This window comes from Mesocricetus auratus, unplaced genomic scaffold, assembly GCF_017639785.1.
Source record: "Mesocricetus auratus isolate SY011 unplaced genomic scaffold, BCM_Maur_2.0 Super-Scaffold_100040, whole genome shotgun sequence".
Lineage (NCBI taxonomy): Eukaryota > Metazoa > Chordata > Mammalia > Rodentia > Cricetidae > Mesocricetus > Mesocricetus auratus.
Window position 1 is genome coordinate 8,635,661 of NW_024429217.1, and position 27,575 is coordinate 8,663,235.

Here is a 27,575-nt window from a genome sequence, read left to right on the forward strand (position 1 = left end):
TAATAATGCTACTCCTAGGAATGACTCAAACAGAAAGCCTTAGCCTTCTGTCTTATGCAGGAAATGTGGCAAAGTCCAACATTGGACCAGTGAATTTAGGAAAACCACAGACAAGCAAAGTAAATGTTTAAATCAGGAAACTTCTTGGGGGGCTTCTTGAAGGCTCCCATATAAAAAGTGGTCAGGGTATTCCCAGTCACTGTGGAGGACAATCTCTCCCAGGACAATTAGAAGATCCAATGCCTATTGTAAAGAATAATACTGCTCTGGATAACATATTGCCTATTGAGCATAAATCTAACATAATTGAAGGAAGCAAACAATATATAATTTGACAAACTTTTATAGAGAATCACAGACCCAAACTAGTGGACAGAGAAATAATAAGGTAATTGTCAGCATTTTAGACACTAGAGTTGATGTTACCATCATAACTCAAAAAACTGGCCTTAAGATGGCCCCTACAAGAGATAAACAATCAATTCTTTGTGACTGGATCTCTATATCAAGTAAACCTAAGCACAAGATGGGTTGAGTGTATAGGGCCAGAAGAACAAAAAGGAACAGAGGCCACATATTGCAGACATGGTTATAAATGTCTGGTTTCATGATCTATTGCAAAAAAGGAATACATGGATTCACATTCCTCCAGTATCAGATATGAACCATGACCAAACTCTTGATGATAGAAAAAATACTGTAGGGCACTACAGAAAATAAATGTCAACAATACAGGTTGTACATAAACAGGATATGAGTACAAAACCTACACAGGAACCAAAAGTCCTACCCTTAAAATGCTTAACAGATGCACCTGTCTGTATAGGGCAATGGCCTATGACCTCTAAGAAGCTAAAGGCTTTAGAAAAGCTGGATCAGGAACAGCTAAATTCTAGACATATTGATGAATCTACAAATTCATGTAATTCCCCTGAGTTTGTTATAAAAATGAAATCTGGTAAATGGAGAATGCTCACATATCTGATACCCATCAATAAAGTAATTCAGCCTATGGGCCCTCTACAGCCTGGGAAATCATGGCCTTCTTTGATACATAAATGATGGCCTATTATAGCCATTGATCTAAAAGATTGCTTCTTCACTGTACCTTTACAAGAAAAAGATAGGGAAAATTTACCTTCACAATTGGTACCTATAACAATTCTCAACAAATTAGGAGATTTAAATGAAATGTTTTGCATTGGGGAATGTTAAATAGTCATACTTTGTGACAGTATTTAGTGCAAAACCTTTGGAAATAATTTGCAAAAGCTTTCCACAATGAATAATTTACCATTAAATGGATGATATACTTTTGGCTGATTCAAAGGAAGGAGCATTGGAAAAGATTTTTGAGGCAGTAAAGAAAATTTAGCCTCACTGAGAATTGAAGATTGTCACTGAAAAACTACAAAGAGGAGATTCTACTTATTATTTAGGTTATAAAATAGATCTACAAATAATTAGACCACAAAAAGTACAGATCAAGAGAGATTGTCACCTGACACTTAATGATCTTCGAAAATTACTAGGGGAGATTTCTCAAGTGGAGACAATTATTGGAGTAGAAGAGCATGATTTAAAACACCTAAAAAGGGCCCCAAAAAGATACAAGGAGTTAAACAGTGCAAGAATATTATCAGCTGAGGATGAAAAATAATTAGAATGGGTAGAAAAGAGAACACTAGAAGCACATGTGAACCATGTGAATCCAAAACTAGACTGTATTCTGGTTATTTTACCATCTAGATAATACCCCTCACGGATTTTGATTCAGAGGGAAGATATCATATTAGAATGTATATTTCTGTCACATAAAGAGAATAGAAAACTGAAGACATATATAGAAAAGAGCTTTGATTTGATTTTAAAAGATAAATTAAGACTTTGTCAACTAACTGAAGGAGACCCAATGGAAATTATAGTACCTTTAAGAAATGAAGAAATTGCTTCCTTATGGAAGGATAATGAACATTGGCAAAGGGCTTGCAGTAACTTTTGAGGAATACTTAGTAACAATTATCCCAGGACAGAGAGAATCAAATTCATAAAGAAAACAATTTGCATCCTTTCATGTATTGTAATAAAATTGCCAATTTCTGGAGTCCCTACATTCTACACTTATGCAAACAAGTCAGGAAAAGCAACTAGCTTACAAATCAGGAAGTGCAAGTAAAGTAGTTCAAACCCCTTACAACTCTGTACACAAGGCAGTGTTGAATGTCCTTCTCATGGTACTTAAGGATTTTATAGAGACTCTCATTGTATTTACTTACTCCCAATATGTAAAGGGAGTCATTTTGAATATTGGGACCATTGAATTGGTTCCTGATGATACATAATAACTTCATTGTTTATACAATTGCAGGAAACTATCAAGAATAGAACTCATCATATATATATATCACACCAGATCCCATCCAGGTCTGCCAGGTCCTGTATCTAGCAAAGGTAATGATGAGATTGATTGCTTATTAATAGAAAGTATGCTAGAACCTTCAGAATTTCATTAAAAAACATCAAGTCAATAGCAAAGGTTTAAAAAAGGATTTTTCTATCACTTGTTAACAAACCAAGGAAATAAAAAGAAAATAACCAACCTGTTCATTCTATAACCAAACTCGATTACCAGCAGGCAGTAATCCCAAAGGTATTCATAGAAATGAAATTTGGCAAATGAATGTTTCACTTTCCAGAATTTAGAAGTTTAAAATATGTACACCACACAACAGACATATTATCAGGGTTTCAATAGACCACTGCTCCTAGCTATGGAAAAGAATGGTTCTGTTATCACACACCCATTAGAGGCCATTATGGGTATACCTGCACAAATGAAAACTGACAATGCTCCTAGATATGTCTCCAGCAAATTGGAACAGTTTTTCAAATCTTATAATGTAAAGCACATAACTGGTATAAAACACAATCCCACAGGATTGTGGTTGGAGATCTAACCACCCTTTAAAAGAAATGCTCCATAAGTATCCAGGGAGAACAAAGACCCGCAAACACAGATTGCATAGTGCTTTATTAATATTAAACTTTCTTAATGCTATTGAGAAAGGACAAATAGCTGTAGAAAGACACTGGACTACAGAAAAATCTTCTGAACTACATCAGTCAGTGTATTTCAATGATGTAATGACCTCAGTTTATAATCCAGGATATGTGTTTTGTTGGAGAAGAGGTTTCACCTTTGTTTCAGCATAAGAAGAAAATCTTTCAATTCAATCAAAGCAGATTATGATTGAATATGAACAGAAGAAAACTTGGTTGGAGGATAGATGACAGCTCATCCACAAAGTCACAGTACTCGAGGTGATTAGAGACCTCACAAAGGAAACAGAAGTGTATTGTTCATGTCTTAACAGGAAAACTCATCTCTAAGAGCCAGGAAGACAGGGAATGTGTAGATACCTAAAAAAGAAGGGATGGCCAGCCAAAAGAAACATCAAACAAAGAAGAATCCGATATTTGGTATCAATGCCTAATTCTCTTAACTTATATTCTTATAAAATCTTTCTCTCTTCACTTCCCAATACTCTTCTTGTTCCAATTCATTTAAACTAGCGCTGGCTTTGGAGTTGAATATGACTCTCCTCAAATAAATCAAAGCATGTTATTAGAATAAAATTCAGAGTTTCTGTATTATATCTAAAAGACAATTGTAAGACAGAAAAACACAAAAACCTAGAGACTGTCATTTGTCTATACTTGGGTCTTTATCTGAAAGTCTAATTTCCCTCATATTTACTATCTTCCTTCCTGTTGCCTTTCCCAGTATGTATGCATACAAATGTGAAATTTCTTTATTGACATTAATGTTTGAGTTTTCCACAGAGAATGGAGAATTTCCTAATGGCAATCTTTGAACACTCTGGAAATAAAGTGGGGCCACACTTCATTGATTCCACCTGATCTGACTTGATGCATCTGAACTGACGATTACCACCCTGAAACCAGTTCGGGACTACATTGCTCTAGACAACTTCAGACTACCTGGTAATGGTGCACTTTCTTATTACCCTGTGGTCAGAGTCTCAGACAAGAACTTCAATCCAGAACTTCGATCAAGCATCTTGCCTCAAACAAAGACTGGGTATAAATATTGTAGCTAGTCTACTCGAGATTGTCACTACACTAACACTTTCTTCTTAGAGGATCCCATGAGGTTATCATTGTCCCATTTCAGCTGAAAGTAATTCTAAAAATATTATGTCCCCTTTCCCTACTATTGATAGATATTACAAGATAATTTACACTGATTAGAGTTAGCTTTCAATTGTTTAGGGTTGGGATTGGAAGGAGGTGTTCAGATAAATTTAGATTTTGATGGAATAGATATGCTTAGGATGGGATATAGGTAGATTATTCTATCTTCAGGTGATTTATAATTTGTTTATCACAATTCATCATATTGCATAATGTCTTCTTTCTATGCATAAATATCCTTATCATCTTCTATGTATATATTCTTTATATATGTTTGAGACATTTTGTATATTGGCACAATTTAGTTTTGTTTCAAGACTAAATATTTTCTTTAGACTAAAAGAGGAATTGCAGGGAGAGGTCTTATATACCTGTGCGCTGACTGCGCCCGCTTTGTGTATGGATACAGGTGCATGTGTACATGGGAAATAAAGTGCTGTGCAGAGGAGACACTGTCTTTGGGTTCTAGTCCAGTCTCAGACACCAGTGGAGCGTTGACCTCAGGTTCTCAGCTTCTCATGTATGTGACTTCCCCCTAAATAAATATCATATGACAATGTACCTTATATAGTTTAGTATTCCCTGATACATTTGAGATCAAATTTAAAGTTTTCTTGCATATTGAAATCTCGACTACCACAAAAGATACATTTTCATTTTTCCTACATACACATATATAACCAAGTGATACATTCTGAGTTGCGACATTCACTATGAGTAGCTTTCCAGTTGAAGAAATGAGGAGAGGTCCAACATTTACATATTTCTTGCTAGGAGACACTATGGCTGACAAGGGCCTCTGTGAGAAGTGTGAGGATATGATATGATATACACATAGAAAATGAGAATGAGCTTCACACTGGGATGTAACAATTTGGAGTGAAATGTCAAATGTGTGGTTTCAACATGAACAGTTTTTACATTGCTAGAAACTCAGGTTTCTGCATGATGGGATTAAAGGTAACTAGTCTTTCACGTGTTAAGGTCTGGAATTTTGAAACAAAATGGATTTTGTGAAAGACTAGCACAGGGAGATTAGGGCAGTTTTCATATTTCCTGGAGTCTCGATTCATGTACAGCTCCTCACAACAGGTTTTTGATGTTCTGCCCGTATGTGCTAAATTCATTTTTCCCAGGGTCACATTACATAGCCCCAGCTGTCCTGTAACTCTCTGTGTAGACCATGCTGGCCTCATACTCAGGAATCTGCCTGCCTCAGTTTTCCTAGTGCTGTGATCAAAGGTGTGTATTAAAATGAAGTTTCCTTGTGAGATTTTTTTTCTCCTTACATCATACGATGTATGTCTAAGCATACTCTATAGATAGTTCTTTGGGAATTGTCTCTTCTAGCTCCCTGTCCTTGGTTTTAAGCTTGTTAAAAATTACTTCATCCAGGTGTGGTGACACTTTAGGAGGCTGAGGAAGTGGGATAAGCCTGAGATTCGTGTTGAGATCATATTTCAAATAAATAAAATCAAACAAAACAAACAGGAACAACAAAACAGTAAGTACATTTTTAGTCTGGTGTAATGATGTATTCTTACCCAGTGAGGATCCTATATTTTCTTTTTTGCTTTTATCTTTGCCACTTACTGATTTACTTACACTCTATTGCTTTTTTGAGTTTTTTTTCACTCATTCCAAGAGGTTAGAATTAAGTGCAAACTTAGTATTATTTCATAAGCAATTTCACAGTAGTTCCTCAATTGGCTTCATTTACAGAAATTGCTATTTTCTTGTTCTGTTTTGATTCCATCTTGATTGCACATAGTTAATGGTGTCTCTGAGACAATATGTGTGAATAGGAAGTTATTTTAATGTCAAAATAATGATAATGCTCACAATGATTTAATACAATGTCAAACCTTAAGGTGGGTGGAGTGGCAGTTCTTAGTAAACAGATTTTAACATGTGTTTTACTTTTGTAGATGAAGATCCGGCCTTGACATATCAGGTTCCTGTGAACACCTGCATCATTGTATGTTCTATTCTCACTGAAATAAAGACAACACCATGCTTTAGTTTCCCCCCAGTGTTACGTTAGTTTGAGGTTTCCAAAATTATACTACATAGTCCAGGATATTTACCTGCTTCCTTCTTTTACTTAAGGCCTTTGTCATCAGGCTGATTTGCATATGCTCACTCTCCTACAATAATCACCTACCTTGTTTTTGTTCAATAATGATTTTACAACATTTTCATCATTTTCTAGTGACTTGATTTTTTATATTGAAAAATTATGCAAGCATAAAGTAATCGTTTCCTATTATATAATCATTAAGGTTGCTTCTTCTATGAAATATTATAAATAATTCCTAGATATTTATAAGCAGAGACCTTTACTTTGCTGTGAATTTACTTTGGTAGTGCAGAAAAGAATTAATTTGCACTTTTAGCTGATTCTTAGATTCGATTTTATCCTGTCAATACCACTTTGAAATGACTACATTTAAAATTCAGTGTAATATGAATTAGATTGTCTAATTACATTTACATGACCAATTTCATGTAAACCTGAACTAGTTTTCACAATATGACATAGAGACAGACTTTATATAGAATTAAAGCATCAGGGACAAGTGAACTTTGGAGGACTATATAGGTAATTTAAAAAATCTCTCATATCAACTAAGATATTCCTTCATAGGTTACTGAAGAGAAGTGTTTCTTATTTTAAAAAGACAATTATTACTAACAAAAGAGTTTATCCAATCACCTGCTTATTAATAAACAGAAAAATGTTAACTACTGAGTTTATGTTTGTCTTCTTTTTTTTTTTAATTTTATTTTCCAGTTTAAATTTAGATAGGAAACAAGGTTGCTTCACAAGTCAGTTTCCAGGTCCCTCTCCCATTCCCTCCCCTTCCTCCCGTGCCCATCCCCCCCCCCCCGTTATCCCCTCATTTTTGTCTTCTTAACTGGGTGATAATGAGACTGTTCTCTAGGTAATAATCTATCTTGTAGATAAGATAGATTATTCATGATAAGAAATAAAAGTCAGCATGTACATTTATATATTTATGTATTTATTACCCTGGCATTACTATACAGGCTTACACTTATAAAAAGTTCCTGAGAAAATGAGGGTTGTGTCTGACAACTCTGTGATAAATAGAATGGCATGGAATGCCTCCCTGAAAATAGTTCATTCTGCTCAGGAAAATAAGGGTCTGAAGGCGTTAAGAATTATAAGAAATGTGAAGGAGCTTGCTGTATTCTAGAAACTTAGTGTTTTGAATACTTGCCATTTGAATCCAGTGAAAAATAAAGGGCTAGATCAGGATGATATTACCCCCTGATTTATATATTAAAGTCATTCGAACAGCTTGTGGAGCAGGTGTTATATTCTTCAGTGGTGTGGCCTTCGTTAAGTTATCTCCCACCCTAATTCCCATTAAACTCGGTGAGACAGACAGACACACACACACACACACACACACACACACACACACCACACACACACACATACACACATACACACACACACACCACACACACACATACCACACACACACACACACACACACACACACACACACACACGGCGTGAGCACTGAGTAGGATTTAAGAAGGCTTACACGAGGTGAGGAGGGGTAGAGGGTAGAGAGACAATAAAGGATGAAAATGACTGTTGAGTTTATAACTTGAACTGTCAAAAACTACAAGAATAGTAAAAAAGTTTCACAAGTGGTTCACTAATTACTGGGGTGAACAAAGGGAAAAATGTGAAAAAATCAAGCAAGAAAACATATAAATACTGTACAACTACAGAGGTTTGCCAAAACTCGAAAGTCACATAAAAGAGAAGGAGCCAGCCACCAAATGAGTCAGAGAAAAATTGGTCAATGAGGCAGAGAAGACATCAGAATTGCCAGGAATCATTAAATGGAAGAGTCATCAGACAAGCAAATCCATGTTATTTTCCACTATAAATATATATACTAATTTGTTCATGGACATCCATGTTAATTCTGAGATATTGCTCTCTCTTTGTGGTTAGACAATATGTAACATGCTGTCTGGTCCTGAATTACTACTAACCTGACCCATAATGACTCACATATGCCCCCACATATTTTCAGCACTCAAATGGTTTTCATTAAGAGTTGAAAATTGTTGTAAATTAAGAAACTTAAAATGAATAGAGTGGGTTTTAAAAATACAAAGTAGATCTATAAAAATGGGGTACTTTCTCCCATATAACAAGAAACGGTATATAGTGCTTCATTTGAAATCTATCCTAATTAAATATCTTAACAGTGACATGATTGAACATTTCAGTTTTCCATTCTTATTATTATTTCAATATAATTTTTAAAAACCTTACATTTCATAACACACACACACTCACACACACACACACGCACAGAGAGAGAGCAAGTGTGAGAGAGAGAGAGGTAGATAGAGAGAGGGAGAGAAAGAGAGATATTTACATCTGTTTGGCTTTGCTTTCTTGTAGATGAACCCTAATGGAAAAACCTATTAGTGAAGAGACTCTAATGAACCTATTAGAAGAGTGTGTGAATCATTACGAGAACTCGCAATCAAGCTACAGGATCCAGTACTACCTCCCTAAGTCATCTTGCTGGTGCATTGCCTTACTTGTGACACTTGGTCAGATGAGATAGGAGGGTTCTGAGTTACAAGTTAGCTAGACTACATAGCAAGACCCTGCCTCTACAAAGACATCCATACTCACAATCATATAGACATCACTGCTAGGCTAGGTATTTTAGAGAGTGGATGGAGTATGCTGTGATCCAGATGAAATGAGTCAGTTTAGGACAGTTCTGCTGTGTAGGAAGGTATCCAAGTGAAGACAACAGCAGTCTTCAGTGGGCTGCATATCATGCATTCTTCCTCCTTTCGAACCATGTTTCCTTACTCATCCTTTTCTCCATCCCCGCACACTCCCTTTCCTTTCTCTTACCCTGTCTGTCTTTGTTTTGTGACATGAGAAAATAGTGACAAATATAAGACAATGACCTTTTAAAAGTTGGATTATCATCTGACTATGGGGAAAATAGGTGTTTTGGTTACTTTTTTTTCCTTTTCATTATGAGTAAGTCTGTCAAACTGCAGTCATGGGAGTAATAGACTCCAAGCCCCCATCTATTTCACTGTGCCGCTGTTTTCTGATTGAGCTAATGGAAACTTTAGAGTGATGGCTTGTCAGGTGAGCATATTCCTGTCATATGGCATGTCATTTTTCTTCTCTAGAAATGCTAGGGATTAGGCATGCTGTTTCATTTGTAAAATCAGTGAGAAGAGGAATGGTGATAACTTTGATTCATATAAGGAAATAAGACATAAATATTTAATGCACCACTCAGTAAAATCTTCCTAAAAAAGACAAATATTTCAAATATGAAGAAGTCAGATTAAAGATGAAAATAAATTAATTTCAGCCATCTCAAAACCACCACGTAGTGGTTTTCTAAAATGATTTCTTGGTTTCTCAGTTTCTAATATTTCCCAAAGAACAATGCTCTGATTCATTCCCCTTTAATGTAGTCAGTTTTTTAATATAGCAGATATTGAAAGAATTTGGAATGACTATTCCTTCTCATGGACTGTCATTTTGGAAGAGCTCTGGTGCAGAGGGACTTGGGACAATGAAGCTGACAAATGTGGCAAACTAAAGAATCATGGAATAGTGTACTTCATTCAGAAGCTCAGACGATTTGTATTCTGAGTGTTAAAAAGAGTCACATGAGAAAAAAGTTTTTAATCACAAGGTCAAGCCACAAGAGGTAAAACCATGGTTTCCATAGAGCTATATAAACAAATAACAATAGCTAGCTGCAATGAGTGATCTGACATACCTTCGTTCATTTCCACTACACCTGAGAGGGACCTGAAAGCATAAACCAAGAACAACTCCATGTCCTTGAAATGACTGAAGTCTTAGACCCTTGTCTTTGTTTCTTGCAGTTTTCTCACAAGCAATCAGAAATGTCCTCACAGGACTCCATTCTTGGACATTGTTTTGACAGTTCAATTAAGACAAACAGGTGTAGTGATTTGAAAGTTATATGACTATGTGTTTAATGCTGAATATAAAATAGCATTATTTTATCCTGAGTCTATAGCTCAGGCTTGGATGCAAAGTTGTACTGTACATCAGAATTGAAGAAAATAAACAGATGTGAGTCATAGATAATATCAGTTTGTGTGTGTGTGTGTGCACGCGCGTGCATGCGTGCATATGCATACATATTCACATGGATGTTATTGTGTACAGGTGCAATTGTTTTTAAAAGTACATGTGCATTTCTGTGGAGATCAGAGGTCAAGGAGATATATTTTAGCAGGTTCCATCTAGGTTTCTGTGTGGTTTTTTTTTTTTTTGAGGGAGTTCTCTCATTGTCCTTAAATTCACTAGTTAGACCAGGCTGATTGGCAGGAATTCCCAGGATTGTCCTATTTCTACCTCTCCAATATAGAAATTATCAGCGTATGCAACCATGCTTAGCTTAGGTTTTTTTGTTTGCTTGATGCTAAGATTAATATAATAAGATTATTTTTCCTTCTCTTTCTCCCTCTAATCTCACATACCTTCAATGTACCCTTCCTTTTTTCTCTTTCATGGGATGGCCAGGGAGCCAGACCAGAGCCATGACAGGTTTCTAATAGCCCCTGCCAGTGGCCAGGCCTTAGTTTCAATTTACTACAGATGGCTGGTCTGAGCAAACTGTTTTTGGGAAAACCATAACTCAGGGACAACCAATCATTAGGTGCCTCACGGCCTTCTACTAGCTCAGCATATGAACACAGCCCTCTGCTGGCTTAGTGGATGATCACAGTCTCTTGATAGCTAAAGAGACTTCTCCCTACCCTGCTGCTGGGAAGTCCCTAACCACTAAAGCTACTCACCAATCAGCCCCCAGACTAATCTCTCCTCTCTGCAATTCTCCTAATCCAGTTTACAGGGGGAACTGTGAACCTCCCAAGCTGTCACCATGTGCCATGCCAACTTGTTGGCAGGTGTTGATTAATAAATGTTCTTGCTGATTGCATACAGGAATGGTAGTCTTCTATGGGACTTATCACAGACCCTAACATCACGATTCCTTGTTTGCCTGTAGTTCTTTTTGTTGAGTAAGTGTAGACTCTCCCCACCCACCTCCACTTAGTTTCACATATGTATTTTTTGTTGTCATTTTTCAGTTCCCATTTAGCTGTTCATGTTGGAGATGCTCTACTTGTTGTAACTTCTAAGATTAGGACACACACACACACTCTTAGAGTATGTTTTCTTATCCTCGGGCTTACAGTCTTCCCACACCCTTTCCTGCAGTGTTCCCCGAGTCTTCAACATGAGAGTGTCCACTGGAACTAACCTCCACAATTCTGCATTTTGATTAGCTGTGCTTCTCTGTAATACTCTCAGTCTGTTGCAAAAGGAAATTTCTTTGATATAGAGCGAGTACAACATTTACATGTGGGTAAAAGTATAGTATTTGAGTGTGGTTAGGGATTATGCTGGAAGTGGCAGATACAAGTTCTTCTCTAAGATCCATGCATTCACTGGTTGTGTGTAGTGGGCTGTGTATCCAGGACTAGGCATGACTTCCCTCTTGTTTAGCTGGTCTTAGGTCTGACAAGAGAGCTGTTGGCTGTCACCAAGTTATATATGGCATTTCCGAATCCTTAGGGTTATTGTGTCAACTGGAACTTGTTATGTGTTATAGATGGGTAAGCATCTTTGGAAGCTTACATGGCAGCTTCTTTTTCCCCCTTTTTTAATTAATTTATTTTTTATTTTCCAATTCCAGCTGCCCCTCCCTCATTTCCTCTCACTCCTTCCACTCCCCCCTCCTCCCATCTGCCCAATGGAGAGGGTAAGGCCTCCCATAGGAATTCTACTAAGTCTGTCCCATCATCTAGTTGAGGCAGGAACAGCTTCTTATATCACGAAAGTTAGCCCTCAGGGAGAAGGCATTCAATTCAGTTCCAGTTCAGGTGTTTCTGGGCCATGTCTGAATGCATAGTGTCTTTAGCAATATGGACTTATATTCCACAGCTCAGGGAAAACCAAGGGCATTAAGCTTAGAATTTTTCATATGTGATCTGGGAAACTAAGGTCCCCATGCCTATGTGGACTTTGACAAGTGAGCACCACTATGCAGACTGTTGTATATCTCTTCCTTCATGCCAAACAACCCAAACATCTCCATGTTTGACAAGTACTAGAAATTTATCCTCAACTGAGAGATACTAGCATCAAGTTGTTTCTTAGGAAAAATAAAGAATTGATCTCCATCCCTCTTCAAGATTCACTACTCAACTCTTCCTGAATGTCTAAGTACACTTTTACAGTTTTTGAAAAAGATAAAAATCACCCACTTATAAACTCCAATGAATATAGAAAACATGGATTCTATATAATAATGGATTTGAAAGTTTATAATGACTGTTATATTTTTATTTAGAGCCATTCAATGTTATATATTGTACATATATGCCATGAATTATATATTAGATCTATCCAATTATTCATATATAAATAAAATTTATTTAACCATGTATGTTAGAAAGAGATATTTTTGTTTTTTATTCTTGTTGTTTTGGGGGGGTTCTTGAGGCAGAGTTTCTCTGTGATTTGGAGGATGTCCTAGAACTAGCTCTTGTAGACCATGCTGGTCTCGAAATCACAGAGATCCGCCTGCCTCTGCCTTCTGAGTGCTGCGATTAAAGGCATGCTCCACCAGCTCCTGGCTAGAAAGAGATGTTAAATATATCTAACATACATTTAACTAATAGAATACCATTTATCAAATATCATATATACTAGGTAATATATATGGAGAGAGAGAGAGCTACAAAATGATCCCTTTGTTAATCATAGTGACTAGAATGGCTAATGAACATAATTCAAACTTGTCCTTTTAATTTGTCCTTTTAATTTGACCTGGAAATTAGCAATACTCTAACTTGTAGTTCAGTTTCACAGAAGAGAAACATGAGCTACAAGATCAAGGGATCTAAGAATGAACTGAGTTTTCCTATGCATTAATGTTTCTTTGGTCTGGCTAATTTGAGACTTATAATAGCATCCACTTTTTTCTTTGTGTGATCTCTGATCTCTAGACTAGGATGTGAGTTTCAGTCAGCTCTGATTCTTAATTCCAGGTTTGTCTAAGAGGTTCTAGTCACAAACCCTTCAATGACTCCTGCCTTCAGCTGTTGGTCTACATTGTTTCATGTCCATTACTGTTCAATAAAATGCATGTTGATATAACTCACCAATCCCAGATACCCTCTCTGATGGTATGATGGTATAGAGATTAAATAACAGATCAGGATCTGTTATTTCCACATCTACTAAACGATGGAGAATCTATCAGCCAGAGCTCATTGATTTCCTTCCTGTATCAAGCCACCACTTTTCTAGATTCTTCCACATCCTTCTCAGTCTGCCTTCCCTGCAATTCTATCATAAAATATGCAGTGTGCACAATGCTTGTGTCAGTTCATTTTCAAATTTCAGCTTTCTGAAACCCATAATCTAAATTACTATATGCACCAGAAGTCTGCTAACACACACATCAGGTATCTACTTAAGCATTAAAAGTGAGGTGCACATGCTGGGCAGTGGTGGTGCATGCCTTTAATCCCAGCACTCGGGAGGCAGAGGCAGGCGGATCTCTGTGAGTTCTTGGCTGGGCTGGACCGACAGCCTCGAAAACAATACAGAGAAACCCTGTCTCGTAAAAACAACAACAACAAAAAAAGTGAGGTGCACATACAAACCCTTTAATGAGGCCAGTGCATATTTTATAATATGGATTATAATAATTGATAAACTCAGAGTAATAACTTTCCAGGTCAGAACTGAATAATTGCCCCTTAAATCTTTCCCTTATACTGATTGCCTATTTTATGAAACTTGAGTCATTCAAGAACAAACAGCTAAATTGTTCATGTGTGGGTGACCGGTTCAGAACATGTGAGGAAGGAGGGTGAAATACAATGAGAAGAAAGCTCCCAGATTAATAATGAGAAAATAGATGATGAGTGGCATGGAAGGTGGTCAGGAGAATGAGCAGCAGGGAATTTCTAATATTGAAGGAAAAGGAAAAAAGAAATATTTGGAGTTTTCCTAATGTCAGTTACTGAAACAATAATTTCAAATATTCGTTACTTCACAGAAAAACTCAATTATTTTTAATATTTAAATAAGTATTAGCTTTGTTTTGTCTGAAATACTATTGTCCACTGAGTCTGTACAGATAATGCTGATTGGTTAATACACTAGAGTAATTACAAAGTGCTGAAGTATTTCAAAATGCAGCTACCAAGATATTCATTCCAGTAATCACCATTATTAACAAATCAAGACAATGATGCAGTATTTTGTGGGAAATAATCAGGAGAATGTACCACGTCTGGATGGGCCAGAAACCTTTTTCACAGCCAAGTCAAGAGCCAGATGAGCTGTGAAATGCACAGAACATGCCATTTACTTAGCTTTCTACTTAAATAACCCCATACATTTATGAATGAATATGCTTTATGTAGGTACATGAGTTTCAAAATGGTCACTTCACCTACAAAATATGAATGTTTTGAACATGGTGATGTACATCCACAATGCTGGCAATCAATAGATCGAGGCCAGATCTCACCAAACCCATGTAAATATAGCTTAAATATTGAGAAACTATCTAAAAAAATGTCCTTCAAAATGTAATAAAAATGGGGTGACTGAATTCAATACTTCAACTTTGCTAAGTTTTAATGAGTTAAATTTAATTGACACCATGTATGAGGTTTGTATTAGGATTACTCTGAGAAAATCTAGGAAAAGTGAGAAGGAAAAAAAAAACCCAAAACATGCATGTGTACATGCACAAATTCCAAACACTATTCTCTCCAACCCTTATCATGAAAACAAATTAAGCAAAGGCTTTATCACTTGACCATCAACAAAGATATTTGGTCCACATATTTCATAGCTGTGGAGACAGTATTTAAGCCTAGAGCTGCAGGAAACAGACGTGATTTAGAAAAATCGCAACATGAGTGAGTTTTTCTGTGATTATACAAAAGGTTAACTGTGGCTCCTTCTCATTCCACGGTGGTTTGGTTGTCTAGCATTCAGATTACAGAGTCACCTCTGAAATTACTTAAATATAAAGAAATGGGAAAATGCTGTACAAGTGGCTTCATCTAACAATTCCAAAATGTGTGTGGACACCAGAGGACGATTGTGGAGTATCGTTTCTCGATTTCCTAATTAAGACAGTGTCTCTTCCCAGTTAAATGAGCTGAGGCAGCTGGTCTTTGAGCCTCTGGGGCAACTTGTCTCTGTATCTCAATTACTGCTGTATTGTTGCACCCATCCAGCTCTTGAGGAGGTTCTAGTCATCCTGTCCTAGGTTCCAGCATTTTATGGTACCCACAAGTCGCTCCCTAGTCCCTAAATAGCTTTCTGAGATCATAGTAAAAGAATATTCCAGTGATCATATTTTAACTTGGAGAGAACTTGAGGTCTAAGGTAAATGAATAAATTTTATTTGAGATCAGAGTTTAGGAAATGGTAACTTATGTAGAAACCAATTATTACTATACATCCTAGTAACTTTAAGAAATTATTTAGCACATAAAAATAAAATAATCATTATTTAAATCTAACTTGTAAATCGTCAAAAAGCAAGGAAAGTATTTCAAATTAATAGAAACATTTACCAAGTGTAGTCAATGCAAGTTATTTTTAAACAATCATCTACAGATCTATATGTCTACAATAAATAATTATAAAATATCACTTACAAAATATTACAAGACCCTTAAAAACATCACTGGCCTAATAGTAAATTAAATACTTAGATTGGAAATATGATTAAAATTATATCAGGTATTAAAATGAACAAAATTATTAATACCTTTCCCACCAAGAAGTGAGAATTGTCCTCTAGTAACCCTCTTTGATGCTCTTCTCAGATGAAAAGATAGAACAATCACAGCATCATCTGCCTGTAAGTTTGATGCTGAAGCCCAATGGCCACTTCTATTTCCTTTTTTATGAAAAATGAGGATGGTTTCCATTGTGCTGGGAGAGGGATATAGCTCCATACTGTGGCCTAAACCCAACAGCTTCAGCCAAACTCAGAGCCCAGATTCTTCCCCAGCCTGTCCCAGTGTGATCCATCCATTTTGCTTTGTTCAAGCTGTGGCCAGAAGAAGGCAAAGAAACTGCATTCACAGTCACCTGCACTGATTGAAGATTCGTGGGTGGAAAAGGAAAAAAAAATATGTACTTATTGTCTTAAGTCACTAAATTCCAGTGTAAGTTCTTAAGGAAACTAGACATAATCATAGCTTAGAGGAGAAGACATTTTAACACATCAGTTTCCTCCACATTATTATATAGACTCACAGAAATCTCAGATCAAAGTTACAAACAAGGAAAGAAAGAATGTATGTCACAGCAGTTCATCCATTCAGTTTTTAAAGCTGGTCAAAACAAATGTATGCATGGGCTTATAACTACAATTCTGTTTACTGGCAACATTGATATGTGAGGCTTCAATAACATCGATAACCAAGCCACACAAAGACACAACTGAAAAAGAGAACTTCAGACCAATATCCCTCATGAACATTGATGCAAAAACACTCAATAAAATACTGGCAAATGGGATCCAGGAACACATAAGAAGACTCATCCACCATGATCAAGTAGGCTTCATTCCACACATGCACGGATGGTTCAACATATGAAAATCCATCAGTGTACTCCACCATATAAACAAACTGAAAAAGGCAAACCACATGATCATCACACTAGATGCTGAAAAGCTTTTGACAAAATCCAACACCCCTTCATGATAAAGGTCTTGGAGAGAGCTGGGATAACAGGAACAAAGCCAAACATCATAAAAGCTATATACAGCCAGGCAGTGGTTTTAATCCCAGCACCCTAGCACTCAGGAGGCAGAGGCAGGTGGATCTCTGTGAGTTCGAGACCAGCCTGGTCTACTGAGTGAGTTCCATGACAGGCTCCAAAACAATACAGAGAAACCTTATCTCCAAAAAAAAGCTATATACAACAAACCAACATCCAACATCAAACTGAATGGAGAGAAACTCAAGGTAATTCCTCTAAAACAGGAAAAAGACAAGGCTGTCCCTTCTCCCCATAGCTCTTCAATATTGTACTCGAATTCTAGCTGGAGCAATAAGACAAAAAAGGAGATCAAGGGGACACAAATTGGAGAAGAAGAGGTAAAACATTCACTATTTGCAAATGATATTATAGTTTATATAAGTTACCCAAAAAAACTCTCCCAGGGAGCTCTTATAGATGATAAACAACTTCAGCAAAGTGGCAGTACACAAGATAAACTAAAGAAAATCAGCCGTACTATATACATATGATAAAAGGGCAGAGAAAGAAATCAGAGAAACATCACCCTTTATAATTGCCACAAACAACATACAATACCTTTAGGTTACACTAACCAAACAAGTGAAAGACCTGTATCACAAGAAATTTGAGTCCTTAAAGAAAGAAATTAAAGAAGACACCAGAAAATGGAAAGATCCCCCATCCTCTTGGATAGGTAAGATCAATGTAGTAAAAAATGGCAATCTTGCCAAAAGCAATCTACAGACTCAAGGAAATCCCCATCAAAATCCCAGCACAATTCTTCAGAGACCTTGAAAGAACAATTCTCAACTTTATATGGAAAAACAAAAAACCCAGGATAGCCAAGACAACCTTGCTCAACAAAGCAACATCTGGAGGCATCACCATCCCTGAATTCAAGCTCTATTATAGAGTTATAGTCCTTAAAACAGCTTGGTATTGGCACAAACATAGACAGATAGATCAATGGAATTGAACTGAAAACCCTGAGATTAATTCACAAACCTATGAACACCTGAATTTTGACAAATAAGCTAAAATTATTTATTTATTTATTTTTCGAGACAGGGTTTCTCTGTGGCTTTGGAGGCTGTCCTGGAACTAGCTTTTGTAGACCAGGCTGGCCTCGAACTCACAGAGATCCACCTGCCTCTGCCTCCCGAGTGCTGGGATTAAAGGCGTGAGCCACCAATGCCCGGCAAGCTAAAATTATACAATGGAAAAAAGATAGCATCTACAACAAATGGTGCTGGCATAACTGGATATTGGCATGTAGGCATGTAGAAGACTGCAGATAGATCCATGTCTATCACCATGCACAAAACTTAAGTCTAAATGGATCAAAGACCTCAACATAAATCCAGCCACACTGAACCTCTTAGAAGAGAAAGTGGGAGGTACCCTTGAACAAATTGCTACAGGAGACTGCTTCCTGAACATAACTCCAGTAGCACAAATATTGACACACAATTAATAAAGGGACCTCCTGAAACTGAGAAGCTTCTGTAAGACAAAGGACACAGTCAGCAAACAAAAAGGCACCCCACAGATTAGGACAAGATATTCACTAACCCTACATCTGACAGAGGGTTGATCTCCAAAATTTACAAAGAACTCAAGAAACAAGTCTCCAAAACACCAAAGGATCCAATTAAAAAGCGGGGGACTGAACTAAATAGAGAATTCTCAATCGAGGAGGCTAAAATGGTTGAGAGACACTTGAGAAAGTGATCAACATCCTTAGCCATTATGGAAACGCAAATGAAAACAACTCTGAGATATCATCTTATTCCTGTCAGAATTGCTAGAATCACAAACACCAATGACAGTTTATGCTGGAGAGGATGTAGAGAAAGGGGAACACTTGTCCATTGTTGGTTAGAATGCAAAGTTGTACAGCCACATTGAAAATCAGTATGGAGATTCTCAGTACCATGGGACTCAGTCTACCACAAGACCCAGCAATTCCACTATTAGGCATATACCCACAAGATGCCCATTCACACAACAAGGATGTCTGTTCCACTATGTTCATAGCAGCATTATTTGTAATACCTAGATACTTGAAGCAACCTAGATTCCCCACAACTGAAAAGTGGATAGAGAAAATGCTGTACATTTACACAATGGAGTACTACACAGAGGAAAAAACAATGGGATCTTGAAATTTGCAAGCAAATGGATAGCACTAGAAGAAACCTTCCTGAGTGAGATAACCCAGTAACACAAAGCCAAACATGGTGGGTACTCTCTCATAAATGGATTTTAGGCATAGATCTGGGGAGTGCCAGCCTACAATTGCAATGCCAGTGAGTCTGGGAAAGAGGGAGATTCCCAAGAGATATGCATGATACCCCAGAGAAGTGGAATGAGGCAAGATCTCCTGAGCAGATTGGAAACATCAGGAGAGGAGAGAGGGAACTAGGAAAAAGAGAGGGGGGATAAGAGGAGGGAAGAAGAAGTCATGGGGGAGCAGGAAAGTTGAGTTGATGTAAGAATAGAGGAGAGCAGGATGAGAGATACCATAATAGATAGAGTCATTATAGGTTTGAGGAGAGAGCTGACACTAGTGAGATTTCCAGGGATCTACAAGGATAACACCAACTTGATAACTAAACAATAGCAGAGAGACTATATTAATAGCCCCTCCTTGATGATAATGTGGATGACTACCTTATATGCCATCCTAGAACCTTCCTCCAGTGACTGTTGGAACCAGTGACAGATACTCACAGCTAAATTCTGAACTGAACTCCTGGAATCCAGTGATGGCGGAGTGTTGAGCAAAGGGATCAAAACAGTGTTGGTGAAACCCACAAAGACAGCTGACCAGACAAGGGGGAGCTCTTGAACTCCACACTGATGGCTGAGAGGCCAACAGGGGACTGTTCCAGACTCCATGAATGTAATGTCAGTGAGGAGGCCTCAGAAGTCCCTGGGGCCTTGGATAGTAGATCAGTGTTTACCATGGAATACGAATGAACTTTGTGAGCCCATTCCAATTAGAGGGATGCTCTCTTAGCCTGGGCACATGGGGAAGAGCCTATGTCCTACCCTGGATGAAATGACAGACTATAGAGGGCCTCACACTCACTGGGGAATGATATGGGGATTGGGTGGGGGGCTGGAAGGGGGGTGCTGGTGAAAGGTCAATGGAGGAGAGGTGGGAGAGGGAACTGGGATTGACATGTGAAGCATTAATGTTTCTAATTTAAATAAAAGCACATATTTAGGGAAAAAGATCAAATTAACTACAATCCAGGCATAAACACAGTAGATTATCTCCAGAATTTACATAGATAGATGCTATTGGAAGAGGAAAGTTGCTTGGAGACTGTCATAGTTAGCTTAATACTATTAACCTGAAACTAACCTACTGTCACTTGGGAAGGAAACTTAATTGAGGTATTCCTATTACTAGACTGGTTTGTAGACATGTCTGTTGGAATGTTTTCTTGATAAATGATTGATGTGGGAGTGCCCAGCCTAACATGGGCACTATCATGCTTAGGTAGGTGATCCTGACCTGTATAATGAGAAAGTGAGCAATCCAATAAGCAGCATTTCTCCATAGTTTCTGCATCAGTTCTTGATTCCAGAGGTTACTGTTCCTGCATTAGCTTCCCTAGATGATAGTGCATAGCCATAGCCAAGTAAACCCTTTCCTTCCTAAGTTTGTTAAGTCACAGTGTTTATTGCATCAATGAAAAGCAATCATTTTTGTGGAATATTCTTTTACACTGTGTGAATATATGTACTGTGATTAGTTTAATAAAGAAGCTGACTGTGCAATAGCTGGACAGTATAAGGTTAGGTGGGAGAACCAGACTAAGGATGTTGGGAAGGACAGTGTCAGCAAGACATGGAGAGGAGGTTCAAGATAAAAGAGAGGTAATGCCACATGGCAGAGTGTAGATTAATAGAAATGGGTTAATTTAGGTTGTAAGAGCTCAATAGTAATAAGCCTGAGCTATTGGCTGAGCATTTATAATTAATATTAAGTCTCTGTGTTAGTTATTTGAGAACTGGTATGAGGGAAAGAAAGTCTTCCTACAGCCATTTATTGAAGAAGTGGCCATTGGTAGTTTCCCATACTTCAGTGGATGACTCTGCACCCAAGCTCAAACTTGTAGCACTAAATGTGCTTAGTGATTTTTTTAATGAAATCAAGTAGGGAAGGGAGTATAGTTATGAAGGTCATGGTTTAAATTTGAGGGGAGAGATGGTCATAGATAGGGTCATATTTTATGATATACGTGTACTAAATTCTCAAAAGTAATGAAAAATGTTAAAAGAGGTACTAATTATAATTAGAAAAATAAAACAACATGGTGCATGAAGACAAGAAAGAGAAGTAACAATGCAGTGAGAAATAGTTAAGAGTGCCACATATGGCCTTTCCCTTTAATTCCTTTCTTTCTACCTAGGCCTGGAACAAGATTGTTATTCTTTAGAGTTAGAGCCATACAATGTTTCCATTTTTGGCAGTGATGGTGAAAATTCTAGATTGAAATGATTATTGTATGAAGTCTGGACTAATTGTATTCCTAAAGTAGAATTGATTTCCTCTCTTTTTGCTGTATGGATCAATTCTTGGAGGAGTGAGAATTTGGTCACTCCGTTGAAACAGTATGTTGTAGTGGTAACATGTAAGAGAACAGTCTGGCTCTCCAGGCTTTTCCAACTTACCACTAATATGAAGTTTGATGAGGATGGGGGAGGCCTTTTGCAAAATAAATAGAGCTTATTGAGGGTTGTCAAGAAAGGTCCCAAATTCCACTGAGCAAAGTGGAATGTTTAATACTCTAGTGTAAAAATAAAATAAAAATTAAAAAAACCCTCCCTGGAATTCTGAATCCCACCTGTTAATTTATTTGTCCTTCAATAGAAGCAGGAACAAAAGGCGTATGTTTAACATCATTTTGAACCAATTTTGTGTGGCAGGAAACCAAGGTAAACACATTTTTCCTGATGTAATTATTGATATTAGTTGAGTATGTGTGATGTCATGTGATTCAGGAATAAGTGTGTGAACCATTTCACTTGAACCTGTCCTCAGATGGAGTTGGAAAGATAACAGAAAAGCCTAAAGACTATAAATGCCTACTGTCTGGGAACCTTAGGGAATTCCAGCCTTAAGCATTAGTCTATGAGAGTTCCTTTGGTGTCTTGGCCTTGATTGTCATTTGTACCCATTGTGTTTAGAGACGTTTATCTGATTTTCTCACCTGGGTGTGCTCAGATTATTTTTTATTATTCATTTATTTTTCAATATTCTAAATTGAAATAAATTTACATTACTGTCCCCCTCTCTTTTCTCCCTCCAACCCCTCCTATATACCCCTTCAAGTTGATAGCCATTGTTTATTATTTTTACATACATATATATTCATGGGTATGCACGAATTTATAAATACAATTTCCTGAGTCCATTGTTGTTGTTTGTATGTATATATCATGCTGGTGTTGATCACTCAGTATTAGACAATCAGTAAGAGGACTCATGCTTGAGAAAGGCAAAGTTTTCTTTTGTTAGGAGTTATTAGTTGTCATTTTATGTTACGGATCCATAGATTTAGTTTTGTGACTAAGAATAAAACATGACACCAAAGCAAAAAGAAAAAAAAGAAAATGCTTAGGTACTGTCCAAACCAGAATAGAACTATGCAGACAATTGAATAAATGTAGTTTGATGCCATATGTGGGGTTCTGGGATGGCAGAAGCATGGTAAGTGATCAGCAAGGACAGCAAAATGGGCCATCAGAGCTATAGGTGCCTACCACCATATTGAACACCTGCCAATTCTGTCCCTGGGACTAACAAGTTGGAGGGAGAGAACATATTCCCATAAATTGTTCTATGACCTCTGTACATGAGATCCCCACACTATATGAAGAGGTAAACACACATTTAAAAACCACAAAATATATCTACTTTATTTTTAAACTACTTTATTAAAATAAAATATTACTATCAGAATTGTAATTGCAGAAAATCCATCACATTAATCTAAGCTGTTCATAATGAGACAATTTTCTGTAGTACAAATTGGAAATCTCTTAGAAACTAAGAAACAAACAAAAAATTTAACAAACCATAACATTTATGAAGTTCTTTCAATTCCAGATTTGACTTAGAAAACTCTAAAATGCACTCAAAGTACTTTCATATGAGTTAAATGAGATAGTCTTGTGTAATTTTCACAAATGGAAAAAATTGGCAATGCTGTGTGTTTATGAATAAGTGTCAGCCTGCTGACTAAAGCTGGTTTTAGTTTTTTCTCCACTATCCTGAGAAATCAGAGTAATTACAAATTTAGAACAAAATCATCAATTTTGAAGTAAACTTAAATTTCAAAAAAAAATGTTGCTGTGAAGGTAATTACATTCGCCTTTGCTTTGGTGATGAAATCTACCTGAATATGAATTTGAGTCTGAATACTACACAGGAATGGACACATAAAGTTCAATTCTGTCAAAATAATATCTTCTTCTCAGCAGAGGCAGGAACCAGCCTGCTGTTTTTAACAGCATCATGAACTCTAAGACTGGATGAGAAGAGAAAGACAGAGGTTGAATATGAGGCTGTAGATGCAATAAGGGATGCTAAGAACGTATCTAGCTGGGGTTTCCATTTTCAAGGCTAGGAAGCAGTGAGTAGGGAGCTGTAGCAGGACATTGGGAACTGGTGCGTGCTGTTATGTGATGGTAGTGACTGCTCTTCCAGGAAGAGCTGCAGAGTGAAATGACGGTAAAACACCCAGGTGAGAAACTAAACCTGAGTAGTCCAAAGAAGAGAAACTGTGATTCTAGGACATATATCTTCCTGTTGTTACCTTCCTCTTACTTTCCCTAATATTGTCTTCATTTTTAGGTGACAACTAACAGTCAACTCCCCTACATACACAGCCAGCATTAGAAACACAAGCTCAGGGAGTTTCCACCTCCTTCAACAATGAATCTGCTTTTAGTTGCAAATTCATACCCTCTCCTACCCCCAGTCCCACCATATGTGCTTATATATAATTCATACAACATAGAATAATGGCACTGCAAGAAAGTGTGCCTTGTGTTCATTTCATGGACTTTATTTTAGTCATTTTCCATTCTTTCCAAAACATTGCAAAGCAAAATAATATTTGGGAACTACAGTACACAGACGTTAGTTTCAACTCATCCTATCCTTATGAGGATGAAACTAAACTGGCAAACAAGACAGGGCTTGCCATTCACTTCCTTATTACCAATAGGCTATTTCTCAGTAACTGGATTTTTCAAAAGGATCTCAAACAAATATCTACATCACATACACCCTCAAAGAAGACCATCTCTTCAAGAGAAGAGGAACAAGCTCAATGTCATGTTGGCTGGACAGAGGGATGCTGATTCATCTTCAAGGGTTTTGCTTGTCTCTTAAAAACAAATATATTCGTTGGTGGCACACACCTTTAATCCCAGCACTCGGGAGGCAGAGGCAGGTGGATCTCTGTGAGTTCTAGACAAGTCTGGTCTACAGAGCGAGTTCCAGGACAGCCTCCAAAACAATACAGAGAAACCTTGTCTCGAAAAACCAAAAAAGAAAAAAACAGATATTATTCAAACTAAACAGTGTCTAGTTTTAAAAACTTCAAATTGACAAGATTACCTTTTGTAGCATTCACTTAAATATTCAAACTAAACACTACCATATTCAAAACCTTAAATTTTGATTATTTGATGACACATATTTTGAAAATTCCTATAAATCATCATGTAAAATTATTTTTAAATTAAAAACAAAAATCGTTAATAATTAGAAATTATATCATTGGTAGTACAAATGCATATTTTAAAAACACACTTTAATAAAATTAAAAATTTTGGATTACCAAAGCCATTATGAGTCAAATTATGTAAATGAGTTAGGTAAGCACAACTTGCCATCTATTACTTTAGAAAAATAAACAGTGAAATATTCAAAAGAAATACTGCCCTAAGAACGATGTTTACACAGAAGATACTGAGTGCAAATTCTCTTGTGAGGAAACATACATAACTGGATCTCTCAGGCTCGTCACACAGTGCAATTTTTATGCCACTGAGCCTGCCTTTACTCCGGACTTCTCCATTCTTCCATTTGTGACCAAATGATATTGCTTCGTTTCCACATACAGTTAAATGTTTGCAACTAAATTGTAAAGAGGAATGAGTATGGTAATTAAGAGCGAGTAGAGGTAGTAAGCAAATCTACTCATTGCATATTCATGAATGGATTATAACCAAACACACAGCCATGAAAGAGTAGTGATACAATCCCTAGCAACTTCTCACGGATGGCCTCAAGCTGCTTCTACTGCTTCTGACGCATCTGGATTTTTGACATTTATCATTGACTTATAAAGACCATCACACACTTTCATTTCACTTAATTTACCATTGTGAATACACTTACATTCCACTTGTTCTCAGCATAATAACAAGGTGTTTTAAAAAGTGATTAAACTTGGGGATTGATTTTTATCTTTTGAGCTGAATCACTCAAAAATTTGGCCAAATCTTGCAGGGTCTTTAAATGAACAGCAATGTGTTCTCTACTTATATACTGGAAATAACAAGGACACGGTTATCTATTCAGTTTTGGCCCTCTTTCTTTCAGTTTTCATGTGATTGAAGTAATAGAGTGCACTTGTGAGAACCCCACAGATTTGTGGGCAAGCCATATATACTTAACAACTTGATTGAATATTATGCTGAAATATTTTCATCAATAAAATGAGTAAAGATTGTACTACTATAATAACTAAAGAAAGTAACATACGAAAGTCACATTTGAGCTCCCTATCATCTCCTTTAGAGCCATAGCTCCCCCCGTGTGTAGATATAAGGTGGGCTCAGTTCAGCTATTACAGCCCTGAGGGAACACTACTTTTTTGGAAGCTAATGTTCACAATATAGTTGACAGTGCTTAGGAACTGTCCCTTCCCTGCTTTTCCTGTAACAGCTGAATTCTATACTTTCCTTCAATTAATTGTATTAACTACTCTGTAATCCTATTATGTATCTGAGTGTGTGTGTCTGGTTGTGTGTGTGTGTGTGTGTGTGTGTGTGTGTGTGTGTGTGTGTGTGTGTGTATGGGGGAAAGAGGTTCTTTAAAATTACTGTGGTTTGTGAGTTTTTCCATAAAATAGTTCCCATCACCACATGCCCAGGGGCCACTGCCTGGCATTATCGAATGATGGGATCATTGGGAGAGGGTAGTGTGAAACTTACCACTGTCTCTTGTTTTGGAGACTCTTATTTTTTAATAAGTAATCCATCCTATATAAATAGTTATTAGCTCCATGTGTTTCCCTGCCCATGTGGCTGCTGGTGTAAATAAATTGCATTTTCCATTGCTAAACATTAAAAATAAAATTTAAAAAAATAAGAAAAGAAAGTAACATAAGCCAATGGTGTTAGAACAGAAGAAATAACATTTTCTTATTGAAGACATCCTTGTCTCATGAGAACCCCCCTAACAATCTACAAAAATAACTAAGTACTGTAATAAAAATTGAAATTGATAAGACAGCAATTTTCTTTATTTTCTTCTCTATTCTTACCTCAACACAGAAGAGAGCAGGATGAGAGATACCTTATTAGATTGAGTCATTATAGGCTTGAGGAGAGACCTAACACTAGTCAGATCTCCAGAGATCTACAAGGATAACACTAACTGGCATACTAAGCAATAGTGGAGAGACTACATTAAATGCCCGTCTTTGATGATAAGGTTGATGACTACCTTATACGCCATCCTAGAACCTTCATCCAGTGACTGATGGAAGCAGAGACAGATACCCACAGCTAAACTCTGAACTGAACTCCTGGAACCTAGTGACAGAGATGGAGAAGTGATGAGCAAAGGGGTCAAGACCATGATAGTGAAACCTACAAAGACAGCTGACTGGATAAGGGGGAGCTTGAATCCTAGACTGATGCCTGAGAGGCGAACAGGGCACTGATCCAGATTCCATGAATGTAGTCTCAGTGAGGAGGCCAAGAAATCACTGGGGCCTTGGGTAGTAGATCAGTATTTACTATGGTTTATGAATGATCTTTGGGAGCCCATTCCAAATAGAGGGATGGTCTCTCAGCCTGGACACATGGGGAAGGGCCTGGGTTTTGCCCTGGATGAAATGACAGACTTTAGAGATCCCCCCAGGGAGGGCCTTACCCTCCCTGGGGAATGATGTGGTGATTGTGTGGCAGCCTGGGGGACTGGTGGAGGGACCAGCGAGGAGGAGTGGGAGAGGGAGCTGGGATTCACATGTAAAGCATTCATGTTTCTAATTTAAATAAAAACATTACAAAAAAAGATAGCAATTTTCAGTGAACTGATCCCAAATTTGTTTCTAAATATAGTAATAAACAATTGAATTTATTGCTGTTTATTAATAAACAAAGTATTGTAAGATGATTATTATATAACTTACAAATAAATGGATTACTATACCTGGGTGCC